This window comes from Diadema setosum, chromosome 12 (assembly GCF_964275005.1).
Source record: "Diadema setosum chromosome 12, eeDiaSeto1, whole genome shotgun sequence".
NCBI classification, from domain to species: Eukaryota; Metazoa; Echinodermata; class Echinoidea; order Diadematoida; family Diadematidae; genus Diadema; species Diadema setosum.
This window is the reverse complement of record NC_092696.1, coordinates 30,407,145-30,431,933: the sequence shown is the minus strand read 5'-3', so window position 1 is coordinate 30,431,933 and position 24,789 is coordinate 30,407,145. Positions and strand designations below refer to the sequence as shown.

The 24,789-nt window shown below is 37.8% G+C and overlaps 1 long non-coding RNA gene across 1 annotated transcript; it reads right to left on the bottom strand.

Moving 5' to 3' along the window:
* Nucleotides 1–17,276: 17,276 nt before the first annotated feature.
* On the bottom strand, nt 17,277–23,166 carry LOC140235571 (uncharacterized). Its single transcript, XR_011901696.1, has 5 exons — nt 23,079–23,166; nt 21,029–21,213; nt 20,212–20,324; nt 18,897–19,024; nt 17,277–18,104 (listed from the first exon to the last, which is right to left on the bottom strand). It is a non-coding gene; the product is annotated as an uncharacterized lncRNA (long non-coding RNA).
* Nucleotides 23,167–24,789: the final 1,623 nt, after the last annotated feature.

The window sequence follows — 24,789 nt, the reverse complement described above, 5'->3', positions numbered from 1 at the left end:
TATGTAACTTATCTTGTATATTACATGGATCTTATGGATGCAAATGTTTTAACAATATCATTTCATGACACGTATACTTTGTATTATGTTTTGATTTTCGTTGATTGGAAATAAACTATGATTGAATTAAATTGAGGTGAGCATGTCATCCCCTTATCATAGCTTATCATTAACTTATCATAAAATTATAGTTGGTACATAATATTTGGAATTTCCAGTTTTTAATTCAAAAGCAATTATCCTCGACGCTCAAATCCTCGTATATCTTACTGATCACTATTCTGAAGTTATTCAATCAGGAAGGGTCTATGGCAATTACCCCCTGGGCAATTTCCCCGGACCCTTCCCCAGTCCCTAATCTTAATCCTGAACCTAATCCTAACCCTAAACATAACCCTAACCACAGATTTCTTTCGACCCTAACCCTAATCTTTACTCTAACCTTACCACTAACCAGTATTTGGTGTGTGTGTGTGGGGGGGGGGGTGGGTAATTGCCCTCTGGGGGTAATTGCTCGGATGCGGCCTCAGGTATTTTGATGTCAATGGTGAAAGGTACCAATGAGTGTGTGTGTGTGTGGGGGGGTGATCAACGATAATCACCATATCGCATATACAATAATAAGTACAGCATTTGTAATGCGCCTTCGATCTAGTATCCTATTCTGAGGGGCAGAGGGACGTAATTATGAAAAGAAGAACATACATCGTAGTCATAATTGTACATAAGAAGGTTGAAAAAGAAGAAAGAGATAGGTAGAGATATACACACCAATGAACAATTCGTTGAAAATTCAATCGAAACAAGATGCGATTTCAAAAGCTTTTTAAATGTTTCAATGGTCTCTGCTGATCGGATCCTCAGTGGAAGAGCGTTCCAGAGAGATGGGGCTGCAGAAGCAAAGGCTTTTTCTCCGAGAGTCGAGATTGTTCTTTTAACTGTTAATTGTTTACTATTACTACAATCACGATTACAAGGCCATGACCGGACCGGCTCAACCGGTTAGGAGAGGAGCTTGGTGGAAGGCTGACACCCCCCCCCCCCACACACACACACGCAAAAACCTTACATGGATCGAATGTTTGCTTCCCTCATATTTGCACATTAATTAGGTTGTAGGGGAGTACACTGTAGCAGTAAAAACATGAGGACTTTGTTCTTGTTTTAGTTTGGGTTTTGCTTGTCTGCCGACTTTCAACGGAAAATCACATCTCAAAAATATGAAGACTTTTTTTGATGTTGTTTCTCTTTTCTTTCGGTTTTCTTCTAGCTTGGAAGACGATCTTGACAGCCCCCCCCCCCCCCCAACACACACACACACCTTTAAAATCGTTGAATCCTTTGAATCGCCCTTAATAATGTGCAAATTGCTGATATGGATGTAGATTTCCTTTTCTGTAATGATGTAGTAAAACAATCCTTGTGTAGGTATTGTCTCTCTCAATTTTCTTGATTTAAGTCAATTAAAGCAATCATTCCCAGGGGCACCATTCCGTTTAAAGGAAGCCAAAAACTCAAAGAGAAATGTGGATTTAGTGAAAACAGCAATATTAGTTGAACACATCAATGCAAGTTTGAGGAAAATCTGGCAATCGATGCAAAAGTTATGCATTTTCTTTTTTTAATGAATTTTCTTTGTGTGTGTGTGTGTTGGAACCGCTGGATGAGGAGACTACAATAGACATTCCGAAGGTTGGCGACTATAATGGGCTCACACCTGTAAATAAAATGGACTGTCCCAGACCCCTTCACAAATTAGTACCTGTTACGATCACAATCACTCTGAGAATGATCGCACAAGAGAAACAATCAACTAATGTTCAGGTGGTTTATTAGCAGTGATATTGTGGGTACAGACTCGTAATCGGTTTTCACTTCAGTACAATAGTGATCAATAGAAACAATTGCAAATCGGTCATGGAATCACTTACATGCATCCAAATCTTAAAGAACAAGAAAGTCCCTACAGTTCCCTGGTAGGGTCCAGATACGATGTTCGATGCACCGATGAATGATTCCTCCGACGTAAATCCAGAGGCGCTGGTTGCAATAATCCACGTTATAAATGCATGTAACATGGGCGTAAATCCCGGGGGGGATGGGGGGGGATATATCCCCCCCTGAAATGGAGGAGGGGGGGATGGCCTGTACAATCATCCCCCCCTGAATTTTGAGGGAAAAAATGGAGGAAGCAGAAATGTGATTGTAACAATTTTGACATAATTATTGCATGACGTTTGTACGCCGGCCTTCAGACAGGTAACATATAGCTGAACAGTATTCTATCTTGTAGGAAAATGTATACATAATTTTCTCAAGCGCTCGCTCGCTTCGCTCGCTCGCGAAGAAAGTAACATCGACATACAGTCACTGTAAGGTATGGCTCAGACGTTGACAACGTCAAATAGTATAGGCCTACATGTAAACATGCTCTAGACGCGAGTAACTGGGGACCATCTGCAAAATATGTACGAAAACAAACAAACAAACAAACAAACAAACAAACAATAACAAAAACTATATCGTCATAATTGAACCCCCTCCATTTCCTGAATCATTCCTGAGAAACGACAGTGACTCAGTCAGAATACATCTATGGGCATTCCCAGGGAAGATCAGGAGCGTCAAATCTATCTGCGGGGGGGGGGGGGGGGAAAGAGCATTTGCCCCGCCCCTTTGGAAGTGTTTAGGCAGACAAATCATTTATCCCTCAAGCAATTCCCGAGATTAGGACAAATCTCGAACTTTCTTAATGGAAAATTGTCCAAATATCCCCAGAACTATGCACCAGATCGTTGTATTGCAATCATAAGCATGCAAAAGCTCCGCTATACAGGATCCCTTTCGATAAACTTTGTACACTTTTGACATTGACGATATATCCCTAATTCATCAAAAAATGTGCAGCAGATCTTTCACTTAACAAAAGCACCCTCATATGCAGAGGCGTTGATGGGGGGGGGGGGATGGTTCTCCCATAAAAGTGGGACAAACAAAAGCGAAAAATATAGCTACAAACGGCAGTTTTTGGAGTGTAAAATATCAAAATTTTAAAGCTCGCTCGCTCCGTTCGCTCGCATAATGCCATTCTCCTGATGTTACTGCCAGTGACTGACAGCAGTTTTCGGCCGGTGCGCCCCCCTCAATTTCCAAAGCGAAAAATATAGCTACGAACGGCAGTTTTGGGACTGTAAAATGTGAAAATTTTGAAGCTCGCTCGCATTCAATCATTATGCCATTCTCCTGATGTTGCTGCCAGTGATTGACAGCAGTTGCGCCCGGTGCACCCCCCTTAATTTCCAAAGCGAAAAATATAGCTACGAACGGTAGTTTTGGGACTGTAAAATGTGAAAATTTTGAAGCTCGCTCGCTTCGCTCCCTCGCATTTAATCATTATGCAATTCTCCTGATGTTGCTGCCAGTAATTGCCAGCAGTTTTCCCCCGGTGCGCTCCCCTTTATTTCCAAAGTGAAATAATACAGCCACAAACGGCAGTCTTTGGACTGTACAATGTCTAAATTTTCAAGCTCGCTCGCTCCGCTCGCTCGCATTTAACCGCTATGCCATTCTCCTGATGTTGCTGCCAGTGATTGCCAGCAGTTGCGCCGGGTGCGGCTCCCCTTAATTTTCAAAGCGAAAAAGTATAGCTACAAACGGCAGTTTTTAGACTCTAAAATGTCAGAATTTTCAAGCTCACTCGCTCCGCTCGCTCGCATTTAATCGCTATGCCATTCTCCTGATGTTGCTGCCAGTGATTGACAGCAGTTGCGCCCGGTGCGGTCCCCCTTAATTTCCAAAGCGAAAAATATAACTACGAACGGTAGTTTTTGGACTGTAAAATGTGAAAAATTTAAAGCTCGCTCGCTTCGCTCGCTCGCATTTAATCATTATGCCATTCTCCTGATGTTGCTGCCAATAATTGCCAGCAGTTTTTCCCCGGTGCGCTCCCCTTTATTTCCAAAGTGAAATAATACAGCGACAAACGGCAGTCTTTGGACTGTAAAATGTCAAAATTTTAAAGCTCGCTCGCTCCGCTCGCTCGCATTTTTTAACCGCTATGCCATTCTCCTGATGTTGCTGCCAGTGATTGCCAGCAGTTGCGCCCGGTGCGGCTCCCCTTAATGTTCAAAGCGAAAAAGTATAGCTACAAACGGCAGTTTTTAGACTCTAAAATGTCAGATTTTTCAAGCTCGCATTTAATCGCTATGCCATTCTCCTGATGTTGCTGCCAGTGACTGACAGCAGTTTTCGGCCGGTGCGCCCCCCTCAATTTCCAAACCGAAAAATATAGCTACGAACGGCAGTTTTGGGACTGTAAAATGTCAAAATTTTCAAGCTCGCTCGCTCCGCTCGCTCGCATTTAACCGCTATGCCATTCTCCTGATGTTGCTGCCAGTGATTGCCAGCAGTTGCGCCGGGTGCGGCTCCCCTTAATTTTCAAAGCGAAAAAGTATAGCTACAAACGGCAGTTTTTAGACTCTAAAATGTCAGAATTTTCAAGCTCACTCGCTCCGCTCGCTCGCATTTAATCGCTATGCCATTCTCCTGATGTTGCTGCCAGTGATTGACAGCAGTTGCGCCCGGTGCGGTCCCCCTTAATTTCCAAAGCAAAAAATATAACTACGAACGGTAGTTTTTGGACTGTAAAATGTGAAAAATTTGAAGCTCGCTCGCTTCGCTCGCTCGCATTTAATCATTATGCCATTCTCCTGATGTTGCTGCCAGTAATTGCCAGCAGTTTTTCCCCGGTGCGCTCCCCTTAATTTCCAAAGTGAAATAATACAGCGACAAACGGCAGTCTTTGGACTGTAAAATGTCAAAATTTTAAAGCTCGCTCGCTCCGCTCGCTCGCATTTAACCGCTATGCCATTCTCCTGATGTTGCTGCCAGTGATTGCCAGCAGTTGCGCCCGGTGCGGCTCCCCTTAATGTTCAAAGCGAACAAGTATAGCTACAAACGGCAGTTTTTAGACTCTAAAATGTCAGATTTTTCAAGCTCGCATTTAATCGCTATGCCATTCTCCTGATGTTGCTGCCAGTGACTGACAGCAGTTTTCGGCCGGTGCGCCCCCCTCAATTTTCAAAGCGAAAAATATAGCTACGAACGGCAGTTTTGGGACTGTAAAATGTCAAAATTTTCAAGCTCGCTCGCTCCGCTCGCTCGCATTTAACCGCTATGCCATTCTCCTGATGTTGCTGCCAGTGATTGCCAGCAGTTGCGCCGGGTGCGGCTCCCCTTAATTTTCAAAGCGAAAAAGTATAGCTACAAACGGCAGTTTTTAGACTCTAAAATGTCAGAATTTTCAAGCTCACTCGCTCCGCTCGCTCGCATTTAATCGCTATGCCATTCTCCTGATGTTGCTGCCAGTGATTGACAGCAGTTGCGCCCGGTGCGGTCCCCCTTAATTTCCAAAGCGAAAAATATAACTACGAACGGTAGTTTTTGGACTGTAAAATGTGAAAAATTTGAAGCTCGCTCGCTTCGCTCGCTCGCATTTAATCATTATGCCGTTCTCCTGATGTTGCTGCCAGTAATTGCCAGCAGTTTTTCCCCGGTGCGCTCCCCTTAATTTCCAAAGTGAAATAATACAGCGACAAACGGCAGTCTTTGGACTGTAAAATGTCAAAATTTTAAAGCTCGCTCGCTCCGCTCGCTCGCATTTAACCGCTATGCCATTCTCCTGATGTTGCTGCCAGTGATTGCCAGCAGTTGCGCCCGGTGCGGCTCCCCTTAATGTTCAAAGCGAAAAAGTATAGCTACAAACGGCAGTTTTTAGACTCTAAAATGTCAGATTTTTCAAGCTCGCATTTAATCGCTATGCCATTCTCCTGATGTTGCTGCCAGTGACTGACAGCAGTTTTCGGCCGGTGCGCCCCCCTCAATTTCCAAAGCGAAAAATATAGCTACGAACGGCAGTTTGCGGACTGTAAAATGTGAAAATTTTGAAGCTCGCTCGCATTCAATCATTATGCCATTCTCCTGATGTTGCTGCCAGTGATTGACAGCAGTTGCGCCCAGTGCGCCCCCCTTAATTTCCAAAGCGAAAAATATAGCTACGAACGATAGTTTCGGGACTGTAAAATGTGAAAATTTTGAAGCTCGCTCGCATTTAATCATTATGCCATTTTCCTGATATTGCTGCCAGTAATTGACAGCAGTTGCGCCCGGTGCGCCCCCCTTAATTTCCAAAGCGAAAAATACAGCCACAAACGGCAGTCTTTGGACTGTAAAATGTCAAAATTTTCAAGCTCGCTCGCTCCGCTCGCTCGCATTTAACCGCTATGCCATTCTCCTGATGTTGCTGCTAGTGATTGCCAGCAGTTGCGCCCGGTGCGGCTCCCCTAAATTTTCAAAGCGAAAAAGTATATCTACAAACGGCAGTTTTTAGACTCTAAAATGTCAGAATTTTCACCCTCGCTCGCTCCGCTCGCTCGCATTTAATCGCTATGCCATTCTCCTGATGTTGCTGCCAGTGATTGACAGCAGTTGCGCCCGGTGTGGTCCCCCTTAATTTCCAAAGCGAAAAATATAACTACGAACAGTAGTTTTTGGACTGTAAAATGTGAAAATTTTGAAGCTCTCTCGCTTCGCTCGCTCGCATTATTTTAATCATTATGCCATTCTCCTGATGTTGCTGCCAGTAATTGCCAGCAGTTTTCGCCCGGTGCGCCCCCTTTATTTCCCAAGCGAAAAAAAATACAGCCACAAAGGACAGTTTGGGGGACTGTAAAATATCAAAATTTTCGAGCTCTCTCGCTTCGCTCGCTCGCATTTATTCGTTATGCTATTCTCCTGATGTTGCTGCCTGTGGTTGACAGCAGTTGCACCCGGTGTGCCCCCCTTAATTTCCAAAGCGAAAATATAGCTACAAACGGCAGTTTTTGGACTGTAAAATGTCAAAATTTTCAATACAAAAAGATTTATACCCCCCCCCCGTTTGCTTCGCTCCCTCACATAACCGCTCCTCCTATAGGTCTTTAATCCTGTCTACGCCGGTAATAGGCCCCATTATTTAGTAGGCCTTCACAGTGATGTCGCACAGGCGGAGCAAGAGCTGAAATGCCACGATTTAGTCTTTCAATAATATATTGTGAATATTTCATTTTCTTATTTTTCTTTTAAGAAAAGAAAAGAAAATTTTCACCAAAAGTGTGCACCACAGATCGCTGAATTTCAGGTCTGAAAATGCAAAATCTTCCTCGTGTGGGAGAGGGATACCCCCCCCCCCCGCACACCCTCCCCCCGTTCGGTCGCTCCGCTCCCTCTCACAGATATTTAAAAAACAAAAAAGTGTCTTCATACTTTTAAGGTCTGATTTTCTGCCGAAAGTCATCTGACAAGCACACAAAAAAAGCAACAAGAACAAAAAGTCTTCATATTTTTGCTGCCACTTTCCTCCCAATTTATATTTCATGCAAAAGAGTGGGACATCCGGTCCCTGTAAAGTGTGTGTGTGTGTGTGTGTGGGGGGGGGGGGGCACCAAGCTTCTCCCCCCCCCCCCCGGTCCGGTTATGGGCTTATAATCGTGGTGATGGTGACCATCCCCCCCCCCCCACTCCTCAGTACGGATTTAAGCCGTTGGCATGTAAGTGATTCCATGACCGATTTGTAATTGTTTCTATTGATCACTATTGTACTGAAGTGACGAGGCATTGCAGTCTTTTGTTGAAAGCGATTCTTTCCTTCAACTAATCCGTAAAGCTGTGCGTGAATCAGTGAAGGCCGAGATGTCCATCGTCACGGAGCGGATCGAAAAGAATGAAGCGAGGATAATGGATCTGGAGAAACAAATTGAAAACCAATCATCCGAGATCGCTAAACTCACGAAAGCAGTTGAACGTGAACAAGAAGTTGTAAAGAGCCTGCAAAGGAACGCCAACGCACAAGAACAATATTCAAGACGCAATTGTCTACGTTTCTATGGCGTCGAGGAGTCCAACGGAGAGAACACTGACGATCATGTGTGTCGAATAGTGAGCGAAGTTCTCAAAATTCCGATCACCAAAAACGACATAGAGAGATCGCATCGCGTCGGTTCTGTGAACAAGGCGGAGCAAAGAACTCGAAATACTCGCGCATCACGGAACACCAAAGAAAAGCCTCGTCCGATCATTGTGAAGTTTGTGTCATACCGAATGAGGAAGCTTGTCATCTCCAAGCGACGAGCGCTGAAGGGATCCAACATGGGAATTGACGAGGACCTCACAAAGCAGAATGCAGCGCTGCTACAAAAAACAAAAGCATGCCGTAAAATTCTCTCATCCTGGACATCGGATGGAAGAATAATCGCTCTTCTTCCTGCTACTGGAGGAAAGACAATCAAGCGGGTCATCAACTCAGAAAGTGACTTAGACTTGATATGATAGTAACTTTCCCTATAATGCTGACGCCTATTCAACCAATGCAAGAAATGAAAATCCAATTTTTGGTCAAATCTTCATATAACTACCGTAATATCAGTGTGTATGGTTATAAAGATGCATTCTCTTTCTATTGAATTGGTACCTTTTCATAAGAAGTTTTGTTTCTTGTTCTGTTTTTTTGTTCTTCTTTTCTTTTCTTTTCCGTTGGTAATTTCTATTTGACACGGGCAATTTGAATTTTTTCCTTATTGCACTGATTCATTTTAAAAGTTGTTTGATATTCTCATGACTCTAAGATACCCCTGTGTATCATGTGCCAAAGCAGTAAAAAACAATCAGAGAGGACTACAATGTACTTCATGTTCTGCCTGGATGCACATTACTTGTGCGGGAATAAATAAGGAACAATATGATGACATTCATTACTCATTTATCAATTGGAGATGCACAAAATGCATTTTCCAGTATTTACCTTTTCATTCGTCCTCATTTAGTGAACTCACGAAGGAATGTATGGATTGGAGTGGATTAGTTGATCAAAAAACGCCGATGAAAAAATCCACAGGCAATCTTGTGAATTCTCCCAATATAGATCGTAATGATTATCAAGTTGAACATGAAATAGATAAGATTTTTAATCCCATCCCAACTAAATATTTTTTGACTTCTGAACTGAATGATGCCATACAAAATTGCTCAGTGACAAAAAACTTCAGCATGATTCATTTCAATGCAAGGAGCATGTGCCAAAATTTTGAAAGAATACACACTTACCTTTCATGCATTGAATTTAAGTTTTCAGTGATAGCTATAACTGAAACGTGGATAAACTCAGCTATATATGTTCCTTTTGCACTTGACGGGTACAAATTTATCCATGTTGACCGACCAACTGGTCGTGGGGGTGGAGTTGGCCTCTTCATCCGAGAAGAGCTAAGCTTTACAAATTATGAGTCTAAGGAGCAATGTGAAGGAGTTGATCAGTTATTCATTGAAATTAATTGTAAATCATTTCGAAATATCATAGTCGGAGTGATATATCGCCAACCAAAATATTCCATTTCTACATTCACTCCTTTCTTTGAAAAACTGATCAGTGAATTCAATATAAAACACAATTTTGTATATTTGATGGGAGATTATAACATCGATTTGACTAAAAAAGACATAAGTCCATCAATACTGGAGTTTGTAAATGTAACTGCTTCTTCCGGATTTCACCCCTTGGTAGATAGACCAACTCGCGTCAGCGCAACGTCAGCCACGACTATCGACAATATATTCACAAATGATAACACCATCTCCACTCTGTCAGGCATCCTGATGACGGATATTTCTGATCACCTACCAATATTTCATATATCATTACATCCAGAGGAGAGACGTAACAGTAAGAAGCCAAAAATATTCAGGAAGATTACTAAAGAAAATCTCGTTACCTTTTGTGCTGACCTAGCAGACACGGATTGGTCAAGAGTGTACGAACAAACTGACCCCGAGGGGGCGTATAATGTGTTTTACGAAATATTCATTAATCTGTATGATGTGCATTTACCTAAGAGAGAAATCAAGAATAAGAAAAAATATGAAATCAGAAAACCGTGGGTTACAAGTGAACTTTTAAAACTTGAATCAAATTATGAACGGTATAAGAAAATTCGTAATAAAGTTACTCTTTGCTTACGCAGAGCAAAGAAGGGTTTTTATTCGAAAAAAGTTTGATTTAATCAAAAACAATTCAAAAGAGACATGGAAATTCATTAATACAATTTTAGGGAAAGAAAAGATTATTACTAATAAAGAACAAACTTTTTCGCACAATGGAACTGATATTCATGATACCGCTGATATTGCTGAACATTTTAATGAATATTTCGTTAATATTGGATCAAACATATAACCGCTACTAATGTGGCGCATAATAAAGATTTTTCTATTTTTATGAATAAACCTGTTTTTAATACTTTGTTTTTTAAACCAGCCACAGTAGATGAAATTTTAGATATTGGAAAGGCATTAAAGTCTGGGAAAAGCAGTGGTTATGATGATATTGATCCAACTGTGGTTAAATATGTTCTACCTTATATTGTTGAACCTTTTTTGCATGTTTGTAATCTTTCGTTAAGTACTGGTATCGTACCATCCAAAATGAAAGTTTCAAAAGTTATTCCAGTTTTAAAAAAAAATGATCCTAGAATATTCACAAACTACCGTCCAATATCTATTTTGCCTTGTTTTTCAAAAATCTTAGAAAAAATAGCTTTTACTCGTTTTTATGATTTCTTGCTTCAGTATGATTTATTATACGATAGTCAGTATGGATTCCGGCAAAATCTGTCTACAGACATGGCAGTTACAGAAATACAAGACAGAATAATTCAAGAAATGAATGATGGTAAAGAAGTTTTGGCAATATTCATGGATCTTTCTAAAGCATTTGATTGTCTTTCTCATGAAATTTTACTTCAAAAATTGCAATATTATGGTGTTCGTGGTGTCTGTCTTAAGTGGTTTAGATCTTATTTATGTGGGCGGAAACAATTCACTGCTTATGATTCTTTTCATTCGTCTTTTAGAAATATCAATACGGGTGTGCCTCAGGGATCCATTCTTGGACCTTTACTGTTTTTGATTTATGTAAACGATATTGTCAATTCTTGCCATGAATCTCATTTTATTTTATATGCAGACGACACCTCACTTCTTGCCTCTCATAATGATATCAATGTGTTGATTGAACTTTTAAACAAAAATCTTTATCAAGTACAAAATTGGTTTAAGTGCAATATGCTCACTTTGAATATAAGAAAAACACAATGTGTACTTTTTAAACGCGGAGGTGTGCAGTATAATACTGATGATATGATTTTAAAAATTGGTGATATACGTTTGAAATTTTATGAATCTGTAAATTTTTTAGGTGTTGTATTAAACAGTAAGTTGAGTTGGAGCGATCATATTGACTTTGTCTGTAAAAAAATTTCTCGTTTTATTGGAATTTTGAATCGACTGAAATATGACTTGCCAAGTTACATTTTGTTTGCTCTTTATAATGCTTATATTTTATCTGTTTTATCTTATTGCAATTCTATTTGGGGAAACACGTATTCTTGCCATACTCAAAGACTTTTTATACTACAAAAGAAAGCAATTCGAATTTGTACAAAGTCAGATTATAGAGCTTCAACATCTAAACTTTTTAAATCATTACACACTCTTAAATTGCAAGATTTGAATAAAATGCAAATATGTTCCTTTATGCAACGTTTCCATGCTAAAACTCTTTCACCTTATTTACAAAATATGTTTTCTGTGAACTCTGATGTACATAATTACAATACAAGATCGTCAAATCATTTTCATCGATGGCGTTTTTTAACCGATAAATCTAAATATTCGTTACGTCATACTGGTCCCGTTTTATGGAATACGTTAGAACTGAGCAAATTCAATACACAGTTTAATAATATGTTCAAAAGGCAGTACAAGAAGTTATTGATTAGTAAGTATTGATTGGCTTATTATGTATGGATGTATTGGTCTTTCTTCTATTTGTATTATGGTGTTTAATGTTTTTCTCTTTTTTGTTATGATTAATTTGATTTTTTTTTTTTAAGTAATTTTCAAATGATTATAACGCGGGGTATGTGCAACATAACAAGCCTATTCTGGCTTTCTACGCGCATACCATTTTCCGGTCAACCAAACACATAATGTTAATGAGTTTCTGTTCTCTGTGTACCTGTGATATCTGTTTTCCCGATGTGTTTTTTTTTTTTTTTATTCTTTTGTCTTTATCATAATCTCGCTTTTTTTTGTTGTCGTTTCCATTGTTTTTAAACTCACTTTTTGTACAATTTGCTCATATTCACATATACTTTGTATATTATATATTGAATCGGAAATAAAGATTGAATTGAATTGAATTGAATAAATCCGGGGTAAAGTCCACGATATATGTCCACGGCGAAATGTGCAAAATCCAAACGTTATGACGACCACGTCCAGTTGATGCGTTGAATGATGATTCACTTTATAATGTCCAGCAAGGAATCCAGCCCGTCACAGCTTTGCCGTAATAATGTCCGTTGACACTAAAATATGGAGTCTATTTCCAATGTAGGCAAATTAATTCTCTGCAGGCAAAATGTCTCCCAGGCCTTATCTCCACAAACACAGTTTGTATAGCAGGTCAGCAGGTAACACAGGACTGACTATAACAAGTCGCTTCAGAGCCAAAAGTGACGTAACTCTCAGAGCAGAGGTGTTGGGTACTCTGCCTACCTCAGAATTTCTCCGGCTTATATACTATCCATTCACCCCTTTCTAGTACATTCTGTAATTTTCTCCAAACTGGGGCAACATACCTGGGGTCCGTTTCATGAAAGTCTTAAGAGAGACTTTCTCTCTCCTAAGTCACACTTAGGAGAGACTTTGCTAAAAACCGTTTCATGAAAAAGCTATCGCATAAAGCTATCACATAAACTCAGACTTAGGAGAGACTTTTTCTACAAACCATTTCATGAACGAAGCTAGCACATAAAGTCTCTCCTAACTTGGCAAAGCTATCACATAAATCTAGGAGTGGTCAGGAGCACTCCTAAGTTTATGTGATAGCTTTTTGAGAGTCATTGTATCAAACTTTTTTTCTCATTTTTGGAGTAATTGACCCCAAATTTGGCATGTGTGACCACTGTCAAAGGTAGATGTGCAAGACATCTTTTTCGTTAATATCGCGTAATGCTTTGCCATGGCAACGACATATTTTCATAAAAATCATACAAATTATTGTGGATTACACTACTACACTCAGTTTTAAAGCAATGCAGTTGAAATTCAGCATAGAATCAGATCAATGTAATGTGTAGTTGTGCAAGACGCTTTTTTCCCTGTGTGGATGTGAAGAAATCTGTTGCCATGGCAACAACAGTTTTTTCTATACCAATCATACAAAGAAATATGTGGATTGATCTAACTTCGTATAGTTTGTTAGCATTTGACCTAAATTTTGGCACATGTGACCGCTACAGTATGTAGATGTGCAAAACTAATCTTTTGTTGATGTTGAACAATGCGTTGCCATGGTAACAGCATTTTTTTCACTTAAAAGCATCTAAAATATTGTGAATTCAGATAAATTTGTCAGTCTTTGAGCAATGGCTTGAAATTTGGCACATGCGACCGGTATAGTACGTAGATGTGCAAACTTCATTTTTCGTCATTGTTGAACAATGCGTTGCCATGGTAACAACAGACTTTGAATAAAAAGCATACAAAACTATTGTGGATTCAGCCATCTCCCTCAGCTTTTGAGCTTTTGAGCATTTGGCTTGAAATTTGGCACATGTGACCACTATGATATGCAGTTGTGCAAACTTCAATCTTTCATATATAGATATGGAACATTGTGTTGCCATGGTAACAGCATTTTCAATGAATATAATACAAAAATTTGTGGATTCAGTTTACTCCTTCAGTATTTGAGCATTTTACTTGAAATTTGGCACATGAGACTGCTAAAGTACATTGACTGATGTGCGAATTTCTTCGTTGATCGTTGTCAATGTGTTGCCATGGTAACAGAGTATTTTGAATGAAAATCATATAAAAATACTGTGGATTCAGCTAACTTCCTCAGCTTTTGAGCATTTGACTTGATATTTGACACATGTGACAGTCATAATATGTATTTGTGCAAACCTTTCTTTCAAATTTTCTTCCATTAATATTGGACAGTGTGATGTTGCCAAGGTAACATCATTTTTTAATGAAAATCATAGGACTTACCAGTTTATTCATCCAACTCCCTCAGTTTTTGAGCACTTGATTTGCGATACGTAATTATGACACATAATTTAATGACGAACAGATTTTTTTTAATAAACAAAACATGACTTTATTCTATGTTGAACAATGCGTTCCCATGGTAACAACTTTTTATAAAAAATAAAACCGTATAAAGTTAGTGCTGGTTGAACGAACTCCCTCAGTTGGAGGTGGGGGTAAAAATCACAATGAGTGATAGTTCAAGTTTCTGCAGGTATTCATGGTTTCATACTTGGATTTGATTTTACTCATCAATTGCCACAATTGAAACACATTTCATTTAAAGATGCATAATGATAAGCGCCGATAATGATTCAATTATTTAATTCATTCACCACTATCAATTTCATACTCATTAACCCTATTAAGCCCAAGCTATTTTGACCCTTCCCAGGCCCAGTTATTATTTGATGTCTCATAGTCATATCTAGCACATGGGTAGAGCAACTCATACTCTACATGACCGCATACTTGAGTTGTTTCAAGGTCACCCATAGAGGGCGCTATTTATCAAAATATAAAGAAATACATAGGAAATATGCTAAAAACATGATTTTTTTGTATAATTTCTTTATCCCCAGTATATATGTCTTATCATAGACCAATATTTTTCATATTTGCCACAAATGCAAGTCAAAGCTGATTATTTGTTATGGTTGAAATTTCTCAAGGTCACCACATGGGGGCGCTATTCATAACAAAATAAAGAAATACATTATGAGACCTATGATGTATTGTTTGGGATAGGTACATGCATAGTAATCATATTTCATATTCCCATAATATTGGAATTTTAAGTTTGCAGATTGATAATGTGATAAACAAATGATATTAGAGGTATAACTTGGGTGAAGGAATCAAAATGACACAAAATAGAACGTCAATCTTTGGAAAATACTGTTATTTTGAAGCATCTCTATTATATCTATTGTTTTATGCTGTTGGCACAGAAAAACAAAGGAAATAATAGGAAAAACATTTCAAGGCCATAATTACTTCACATTCTGCTTCTTCAGCAAATTTCAGCCAAGAAACGCCCATTTCATACATTACAATATTGTAAATTTGAATTGGAATAGAAAAATACGCAAAAATCTGACTGAGATGGTTGTCAGTTTATGGTTGCCATGGCAACCAGCAATATCAAATATAGCTAAATTATATATCAAAACGTTCGGAATAAGATTTTAGGAAAAGTCACCAAATTTGGTTAAAATTGGATAAAGGGCGAAGAAGTGGCGAATGAAAATCTGGTAGGGGGGGCACAATGTGCCCCCCCCCCCTTGGGCTTTATACGGTTAATATTAGTTCTACACAATTTAACTACATGTCATGTGACAGATTATGTAACTGCAGAAACAATTGAAACAGTTGTTGCTGTCAAATTTTCATATTCTGGTTGCCTGATTCATTGGAAAATCTGATCTTGAAAACATGTATTTCATTATTCAATATCGTCATAATCACAGCACAATTATCATAACCACAATGATGATACTGGTAAGAGTCTTTGTGAAATTATTATCACTCACAGTATTTTCTGGTATTACACTCTACTTCATTTCTACATAATAAGTTATTCTTAATTATATCTTTCTGATCAAATTATAATTGCCCGCATAGATATAATTTTCTAACTTGGTTACATAAAGTTTGCCGTCACACGCCTGGAAACAATAACAAAAATAATGCACTGCAACGTTCACTGATGTACAATGTATTTATGTTTGGATCACTTATACCTCAACACATCTTTCATAATCATTTGAAATATTTTCATGGTTTATCAATCAAATTGTGAAAGCAGCTGAACTTCAAGCAATTCTATCATTGCAAATATTTGGTAAGCATACAATGATATGTGTTGCAATCCACTGTTTTTGCACTCTGAGGTTCCCTACATCAGAATACTAATTATGATAATAGTACTAATAATAATGACCTTGTCTGCTACACAATAGCTTTTATTCATCAAAGCAATCAGAAATCAGACTGTTATGTGCTGACAGAGATTTGCATTTGTCCATTTTAAAATGGTTTCTTCCACTTTACTATAAATCTTCTTTTCGGTTTTTTTTTTATCTTTTTTTTATTTATTTATTTATTTTTTTTAGTGTGCTTCGATTCACCCGTTTGCTTTTCACCGACTTTTTTGCATGCTTAGCTGTTCTGTTTTGTTTTGCAATGCATTTGTTTCTCTTTTCTTCTAAGGGGGATTTGTCTCATTTCTGGTTTTGGTTAATGCCTGACAAAGCACTTATGCCATCACCAATGGACTCATCTATGACAAAACTCTGAGTGAAGTTCAGCAGTCAAACTGCAATAGTCTGATTGTAGCTTCATATCTAACACTGCAATTGTGACTCTGCATCACAAAACCCCCCAAAAGTCACAAAAAGTCACCAAACATGAATTTCTGGTTAAAGGGATGGTGTAGTTTTGGTTGAGACCTGGTTTCAGATTTTTTTTTGTGTGTGTGATATAATGAGAAACCTCTTCTGAAATATGAAAGGGCACATAATTCCAAGAAGAATTCAATGTTTACTTGATGAAATTGGTTTTGAAATGGCTGAAATATGCAAAATAAAGCGATTCCTAATAAAAGGTGGAACCAACCTTTCATTAGAATCGCTTTTACTTTGTTTTACTTTGTTTTCGGATGTCTCAGCCATTTAAAAATCGATTTTCATCAAATGAACTTTGAATTCCTCTGAGAATGGTATGCTCTGTAGCACTTCATTAGTGGTTTCTTAGTATCTTCCAAAAAGTTAAAAGCTCAATCCTCTTTCTGAAAGAGCAGACTCTAAGATTTAAAATGATGTACAACTCAATTCAGATGGACTCTTCTAACCTATTTGTATATTAGAAAAGCACAACCTCTGCAAAATCATAATCCTTTCCATGTTAGTTCCGACTTCCAGTTGTTTTGATGGTTGTGAAACATTGATTTGTATACTACGTAAAAGATTACAGCCGAAATAATTAATGAAATCATCGTGATGTTCATATTATTTCACACTGTATTTTACAAATGAATAATTTCATTCTTTCAGAATGGTCCGTTATAATGAGGAAGAGATAGTCGTAAAAAGGATCACGAATTCAACCATGTCGTGTACCTTTCAAGGACACATGTACAATATGCGAAGAGATTTTGGGGAGAAAAATACAAAATGCATTTTCAACCCCTGCTGGTGCAAACATCATGGAATACAGCCTAAATAATTAATAATGTAATCATCGCGATCCCGCTGGGCGCACACAGCGTAAAATAAGTTTAATAATGCATGTTACTCTGCTTGCACCCATGTTCAGAAAAAAAGTAACACATGTTTTTAATACAATGTGATTTTGTTTATTAAAATTTTATACTGTGTTTCACAAATGATATTTTCATTCTTTCAGAATGGTTCAATACACGAGGAAGAGATACGTGTAGAAAGGATTACGTATTCAACCCTGCCGTGCACTTTTCGAGAAGGCATGCACAACACACGCGAAGAGATTTTTCAGAAGAAAAACAAAGAACGCGTTTTCAACCCCTTCTTTTTTTTTTATTCTTTTGGTATCAACTCACAAATGATTCCTTTTTATCCTTTCTCAATAATAATGATCCATTTACTTGTGTAATAACAACACAAAGACTGCTCATAAGTTTGATTGCTTGGTATATGTGACTCCATGCTTATGTTTTCTTTGTTTTTAGTGCGTACGGTTATAACGAGGAACCGGTTATAACGAGGCAATATTGGCGGTCCCACGGACCTCGTTATAACGGGGTTTCACTGTATATACATTGATTTTGAAAGATTAAATTCATATATATATATATATATATATACAGCCGTAAAAACTATCATATGTTGCATTCAACCTGTCTTCATCACCCTCGGCAAGCTCCATGCCTTGAGAATCTATATGAAAGAAAAAAGAAATACAAATATGGAAAAACAAATATTGGTTACATACTGAAATTTTATGACACGCCATTCATCCCCTCTGCCTGACATTATACAGAGTGTTAAATATGTGGGCTTACAGTTGAATGAATACACACACGACTGGCACACATATCATTACACAGAACTACTTTTCAGCAATTTCTTATACAGTATATTAGAAACAGTTTAACAGCATCTACGAAAAAAAAACTAAGAAAATCGTCTGGGATGTCATACACAAGAATTAGTGTAGCAGATTCTTGCTGATAACAAAAAAGGTGTGACACAGACTCAGAATGAGAATGTGATTGTGACTTTAAACACTCGTCTGACAGAACGTTATACATTCATGACTTTTTAAAAAGGATTGTAACTTATGTCAGGCAAGCTGGGGGTTCCAAAATAAACAGAAAGATGATTCAATGGGTTATGCAATAAATCAGCTGCATTGCTATGTCAGTGCGTTAATCAACTAATGTAAGCCGTACTGAATTCCCAATTGTGGCTGATATAGACATAAACATTAAATCAACTCCCAACTGGGGTGTATAAATGCACTAATTTCTTCATTTCTCGTATGGAACAGTTCACATATAGAGGTGACATTGTTTGTCCACCAAGTCTACAATAATTGCTAAAATAAGAAAGACCGAATTACCTGTAACTGATATGTCATCAACAGAGGTTGCCCTTTTTCAACTGTTATTCAAGTTGTTTATTTTGTAAAATCTTTATACTTTCAAGTTTAATTTGAGAAAAGCATACCTGTGTTCTGTCGTAGATAAGATGCTGCTATACAGTTTGTAGTCCAATTGTAGTCTGACTCTGACCTGGGTGAAGTTCAGCTGCAGTTGTCTGTCCCAAGGCTTGGTGAGGTTCAGCTCTCTTCAGGCCTTTGGGTGTGCAAATTTAAGAACAGTTAAATACCATACAAACAGAAACATCGGATGCACAAATGGGATAGTTGGAAAATATTTGAGATGAGTGTACATCTTTATTAAAACAAGCAATAATAACAAAATGTTCATTAATGATTATCAATTTTGTAAGATATATTATGTGAACAACAAGTTGTAATTGCCAGTTTTCAAAGTTTGAATCACTATGTAATGAGCCCCTGTTAGCAAATTGTAAGAGTATGAGGTAATTTTAGTAATGAATGAGAGGGGAAATTAATAACAAGCATTCACTTTATTCAGTTGGCAGCAGAATTATTCACCCCCCTTGCATTATGGACACTATAGCAAAATAAATAACATTACAATTACTAAATCATAAACAAGTGGTGAACAGATAGTTTATGACAAATGCCTACCTGATCAATAGTCTTTGATTTGCATATAGTTAGAAACTTTGATCATTCATGCATGAAGAGATAAGGTCCAGTGAGCACATTATGGTCATTTCAGACCTTTCTGTGATCACTGAAGCATGACGTGTTATGGTCTGATGATAACGATTAATTTCTTTTGTTTTTATGGAATTTTAAATAGTATCTTGCCATTCTATGCACGTGCCATTCTATGCACAACTCTTAGCATTTCATTGGGTTATATTCATTTTGACATGACTTAAACTTTGAATTATTAATATCACGGCTAAACCTCTGTACAAACTCTATGGTGGCAACTTTCACTAGAAATGAGTTCATTTAGATATTTTTGTACAACGAAAAATGCCAATTGAAATATTAAGAATCCTACATCAAATTCCATCATATTGTGTCACCTATCAAAACATTGAGTGAACAAACCATATTCAACGAAGCATTTCAGTGATCACTGAAAGGACTGAAAATGACCATAAATGTGCTCATTGGACCATATCTCTTTATACATGAATGATCAAAGTTTGTAACTATATGCAAATCAAAGGCTACTGATCTGTTATTTACTTGTAGCAAACTATCTGATCACCACTTGTATGATTTAAAAATGATCTCAGTTATAATGTAATTCATTATGCCAGAGTGTCCAACATGCAAGAGAGGGGCTGAATAATTTTGCTGCCAACTGTAGATGATCAAGATAACATGATTTCTCAACTTGCTTCAATAGCTAAAAATAATCATTTAACACACCAAATGAAGATGGTGGAATATCCATGACACTGTCACTTGACTTTTCCATTTGCATCTTGCCCCCAGTCCTTAACTCTGAAGTGGATGAAGTTCACATGTTGTCTGGTCCTTGGCTGTTTGGAGTTTATTCAATATACAAGAACAGTTAATATCTTACAAACAAAACAATAGTGCAGGACATGGGACATTAGAAAGTATGTTAGAGATGGTTGCTTTGCCTTTGCTATAACAAGCTATAGCAATCAAATTGAAAAGCCCTACCATTGATTTTGAAAGAATGAATTCACTAGTATCTACTGATCCATAAGCTATAAATAGGACTTTTCACAGTTTAAAATGATTAGCTATGTCGAATATTCTTGTTTCAAACATTGTAAGAGCATAAGGCGGTTTTGATACTAGAAAAGGGAGAGGGTAAATAAACAATCATAGTAGGGCCTACATTATTAAGATAACGTGACTGCTAAAGTTTGTTTCAGGAGCTTGATACATGTAGACATGCAGGTACCCCCCCCCTTCCATGAATTATCTCTTTTCAATTGGATCAGTATGTAATATTCTACAGATAGTGAAATAAAAAATGCAAAAAACAGTTGTTTCTAGAAGGGTCACTATTCACTGGATAACAATGTTTGTTTTCAATTACCAAGATGGACATTACAGCAAACATTGTTTTCAATATTTCCTGTCTAACACTATTCAACTAAAAATCCAGAGACAATTTGATGTCCAAATGTAAATAATGTTGCAATTGTAGTATTTGAAAATATACAGATATGATGTCTGCTAAAATAGTATTATAAGCTAAAATACTTGCATTCTGTTGAAGGTGACCATGCTGGTAGATACATCGTAAGTCTCGACGAAGTTCAGTAGCAGTCTAGCTGTGGAGAAGATGGAAGTTCAGCAGTTTGGTTCTGTGTTCAGTGAAGTTCAGCAACTGACTCTGGGCTTTATTAGATGAAGAAGTCTGATTGTAGCAGTCTGACTGATGTTCCATATCTAACATTATAATTAAAAATGTGAATACAAAATAGAAAATGTGTTTTCAAACTGTTGTTTGATTATACAAGATTTTACACACAATATCTAGAATCTGCATGAAATTTGAAATCAGTTCACATGTTTTTGCAGTTTAAATATATAAAGGATCTTATATTATTATTTTTTTTGGGGGGGGGGATGATTAAAAGACATAATACTAGTATTTGAGTTGTCTCAATTCAACATGTGTAAGCCTATAGTTTAGGTTATTATGACTTCTTGAGGTTCTAGATCTTGTCGCTAGGCATCCATGTTGCAAGGTCTACATCTACCTAAGATCTGGTAGGACCAGCTGTACTGTGGCTTCACATTGGGGTTGATCACAGTTACAGCCTGAGATGCAGCCACAGTCTGACTCTGATCATCAACTGTTGTCATGTCATCATCATCAGTTAAATTGCTAAAAGAAGTTGTGTAAGCGGTATTAGCATCGGAGTATGGACCTATAGAATCTACTAACTGCCTAGATAGATAGCACTATTAAGAAGACCTATTAACTTCCTTACTGATGAGTGATAGGCCTACTTATGTTAATGATAATATGTTTAAGAATATCAAGGCAAAGGGTCTAGTCTGGTTATACTTTTGGTATACACTGGTTAAGTAGTATCTACGTCAGTAGGTGCTACTCAGGATCACTATACCACTTGATTCTAGATCTATAGACATCTGGTAGTATAGCAGTAGAATTCTAGAGGTTCCATGCCAATGAATTTAGGTAAACATCATTCTCTATCTTATTGTGACACATGCATTGCGATTACAGTGCTGTATGCACTTAGAATTGTTGAAGATAGCTTTCAAGTCTGAACCAAGATCTGAACCATGGTTTCCAATTCATATTCTGTGTAGACCTGGATCTACGTACTACTACTAGGCCCTACTATTACTACCGTACTTGATCTAGTTAGTCTAACCACTGTCGGACTCTCCAGATAGTACTACCGGCCCTAACCCCAGGGCACTCCCTGTTAGTTGTACCAGTACACAGTGCTTCGCGTTCGGGCTGGTCGCAGTTATAACCCCTAACCCCTAGTATTTTACAAGTTTTTGTTGTAGACCTATATTAGTAACGTTAGATAGTAACATTAGGACTTGTAAACGTAACAATGACACAGATAACGTACAGCTGGTTCTCTGTAGTGTAAATGCTAACGCTATAAGTTCACGTTAGGGCCTAAACTAAAAAACATTAGGCTTAGGCTAGGCCCATAATTCTGTTGGACAAAATAACCTGAGATTTTCTAGACTGAAAAAAAAAAACCCAGATCTTTCCTGTCGATTTGACACAAAACAGAAAATTTGTATCACTTCTGAATACTATCCACACAGCTAGTGACAGTGTAATTATTCAATGTTAGACACGTCTTCAAAAATATAATATTAATAATAAAATGCAGACCAATTCTTTACTTATGAAATTTCCGGTTTCTTCTTCGATCCCTTCACTATTCACGCCTTAAGTTACCTGCAATTCACCCATACATGAACAAATCGGGCAATTGCTCTCATGAAATATCTGCACGCTAAAAATCAACCCACAAACATTCCACTATTACTTGTAGAAGTTGTAGTAGCCCTAGACCCTACCATGCTAACATTAACAAACTACCTAACTCAGCTGGCCATTTGGTCATTCAAACAAACGGCGATGTGCCTACGTGGGACTATTGTGATAACGCTACTACCGTTAAGATTAGATCTACATCTAGCTAGCCCTTGGAGAATTGTAGAAGATTCGAACAAAAATATATCCAAATAATATCACATTATGAATCCACATGCATTACTTTTTAATTGCAGACAGCTTTAAATATACTCACTAATAGAAATATGTACTGGTAGCGGTGTAGAATGCAACTTAGCCTTCAGGATCTTGCCTCCGTCGTAGATCTGTTACCTCTGCGCTGTATACACTGTGTGTATACGTGCTATGTCTAGGTAGCGAGTGCTCACCGCATGTAACACAATAGGGAGAATACGTTAATAATATGCTAATGATATGTTAATTAGTATTACCCTCGAACATGACGATTGAAAAAATTAAAGTCTCTCATAGCTTAGGAGAGACTTCGTGAAATGGTTTTTACTTCTCTGTGAAAGTCTCTCCTAGCTTAAGAGCGGCTTGGCCATTTTAAGATTTATGTGATAGCTTTTATGTGATAGCTTCATGAAACGGACCCCTGAACATACTAGCAAGTCCAAGTTCCAGGAATCCTGGATGACTCACTGCCTAACTATGTGCATAATATCATTGCCAAAATTAAAGGGATCGTACAGTTTTGGTTAAGACCTAATTTCAGGTTTCTAACATTTTTTGGTGAGATAATGAGAAACCTCTTATGAAATATGAAAGAGCATGTAATTCCATGAGGAATTCAACGTTTATTTGATGAAAATTGGTTTTGAAATGGCTGAGATATCCAAAACAGAGTGATTCTAATAAGTGTGGGACCCACACTTTATTACGATCGCTTTGTTTTAATTTGTTTTTGGATGTTTTAGTCATTCCAAACCCGATTTTCATCAAATAAACTTTGAATTCCTCTTAAAAGTATGCTCTGTACTATTTCGTAAGTGTTTTCTTGGTATCTCGCAAAAAGTTAAAAGCCCAATTCTCATATCCACCAATACTGTGCTATCCCTTTATCTACCAATCACATTGGGTTACAAGGGCAGTGCCTCACTCAGCCAAATATGTAAGCACTTCCCAGAATATTCTGCAATGGGTTAAATCATTCTAGATTGAGTGAGCTATAAAGTATTTCCTGTCAGATGCATACATGTACTGCAGCTACATTTTATACCACGTAGAAAATTCTCCACTGATCTGGTCACCCTGTATGTACTATATCTATATCATAAAGAATGTTCTCCATTAATCTGGTCACCCCGTGTACATACACATCAAAACAACCATGCATACAGGCTTGATACATGTACATAACTACTAATGTGTACATTTGTGACATACCAAAGATATCAAGACAAACAAAGAAAAAATTGATTAAAAATCAATGATGCAGTTTGGCAAAAAAATGAATAGCTGTAGACATTGAGTGTGAATTCCTCTACACACTGCATTTTGATAGGAAGATGAAAGTTTTTCTGATGGAATTTGAGTGGACTATATTTCATTGGGTACGTGTACGGAAAATGGGTGATTTTTTGAGTGACAAGAACTCGTAGTCTGGCTTTGGACAGAATTTGAGCAGAAGAAGCCACTCTGAAAATATGATGGATGAAAGGGTATATCTCACTTATAAGGTTAGTGAAGCTGAAACACCTCATTTCTCCCAGCTATTTTACAGAATTTTTTGAAATTTGAATTTTAACACACGTTTCTATGGGGAATTATTTACCCGCGTGAGCCCTATATAGAGAATGCACTCAATGCACACAAGTCTATGGGAAGTATTAATCCCATACAAGTTCTGCTGGTTTATGTTGATCTATTGTGTCAAATCTCTTCCTCCTCCTCTCCCCTTTTCCTTCCTACCCCCTCTACCCTTCTCCTCTACCCCCCCCCCCCCC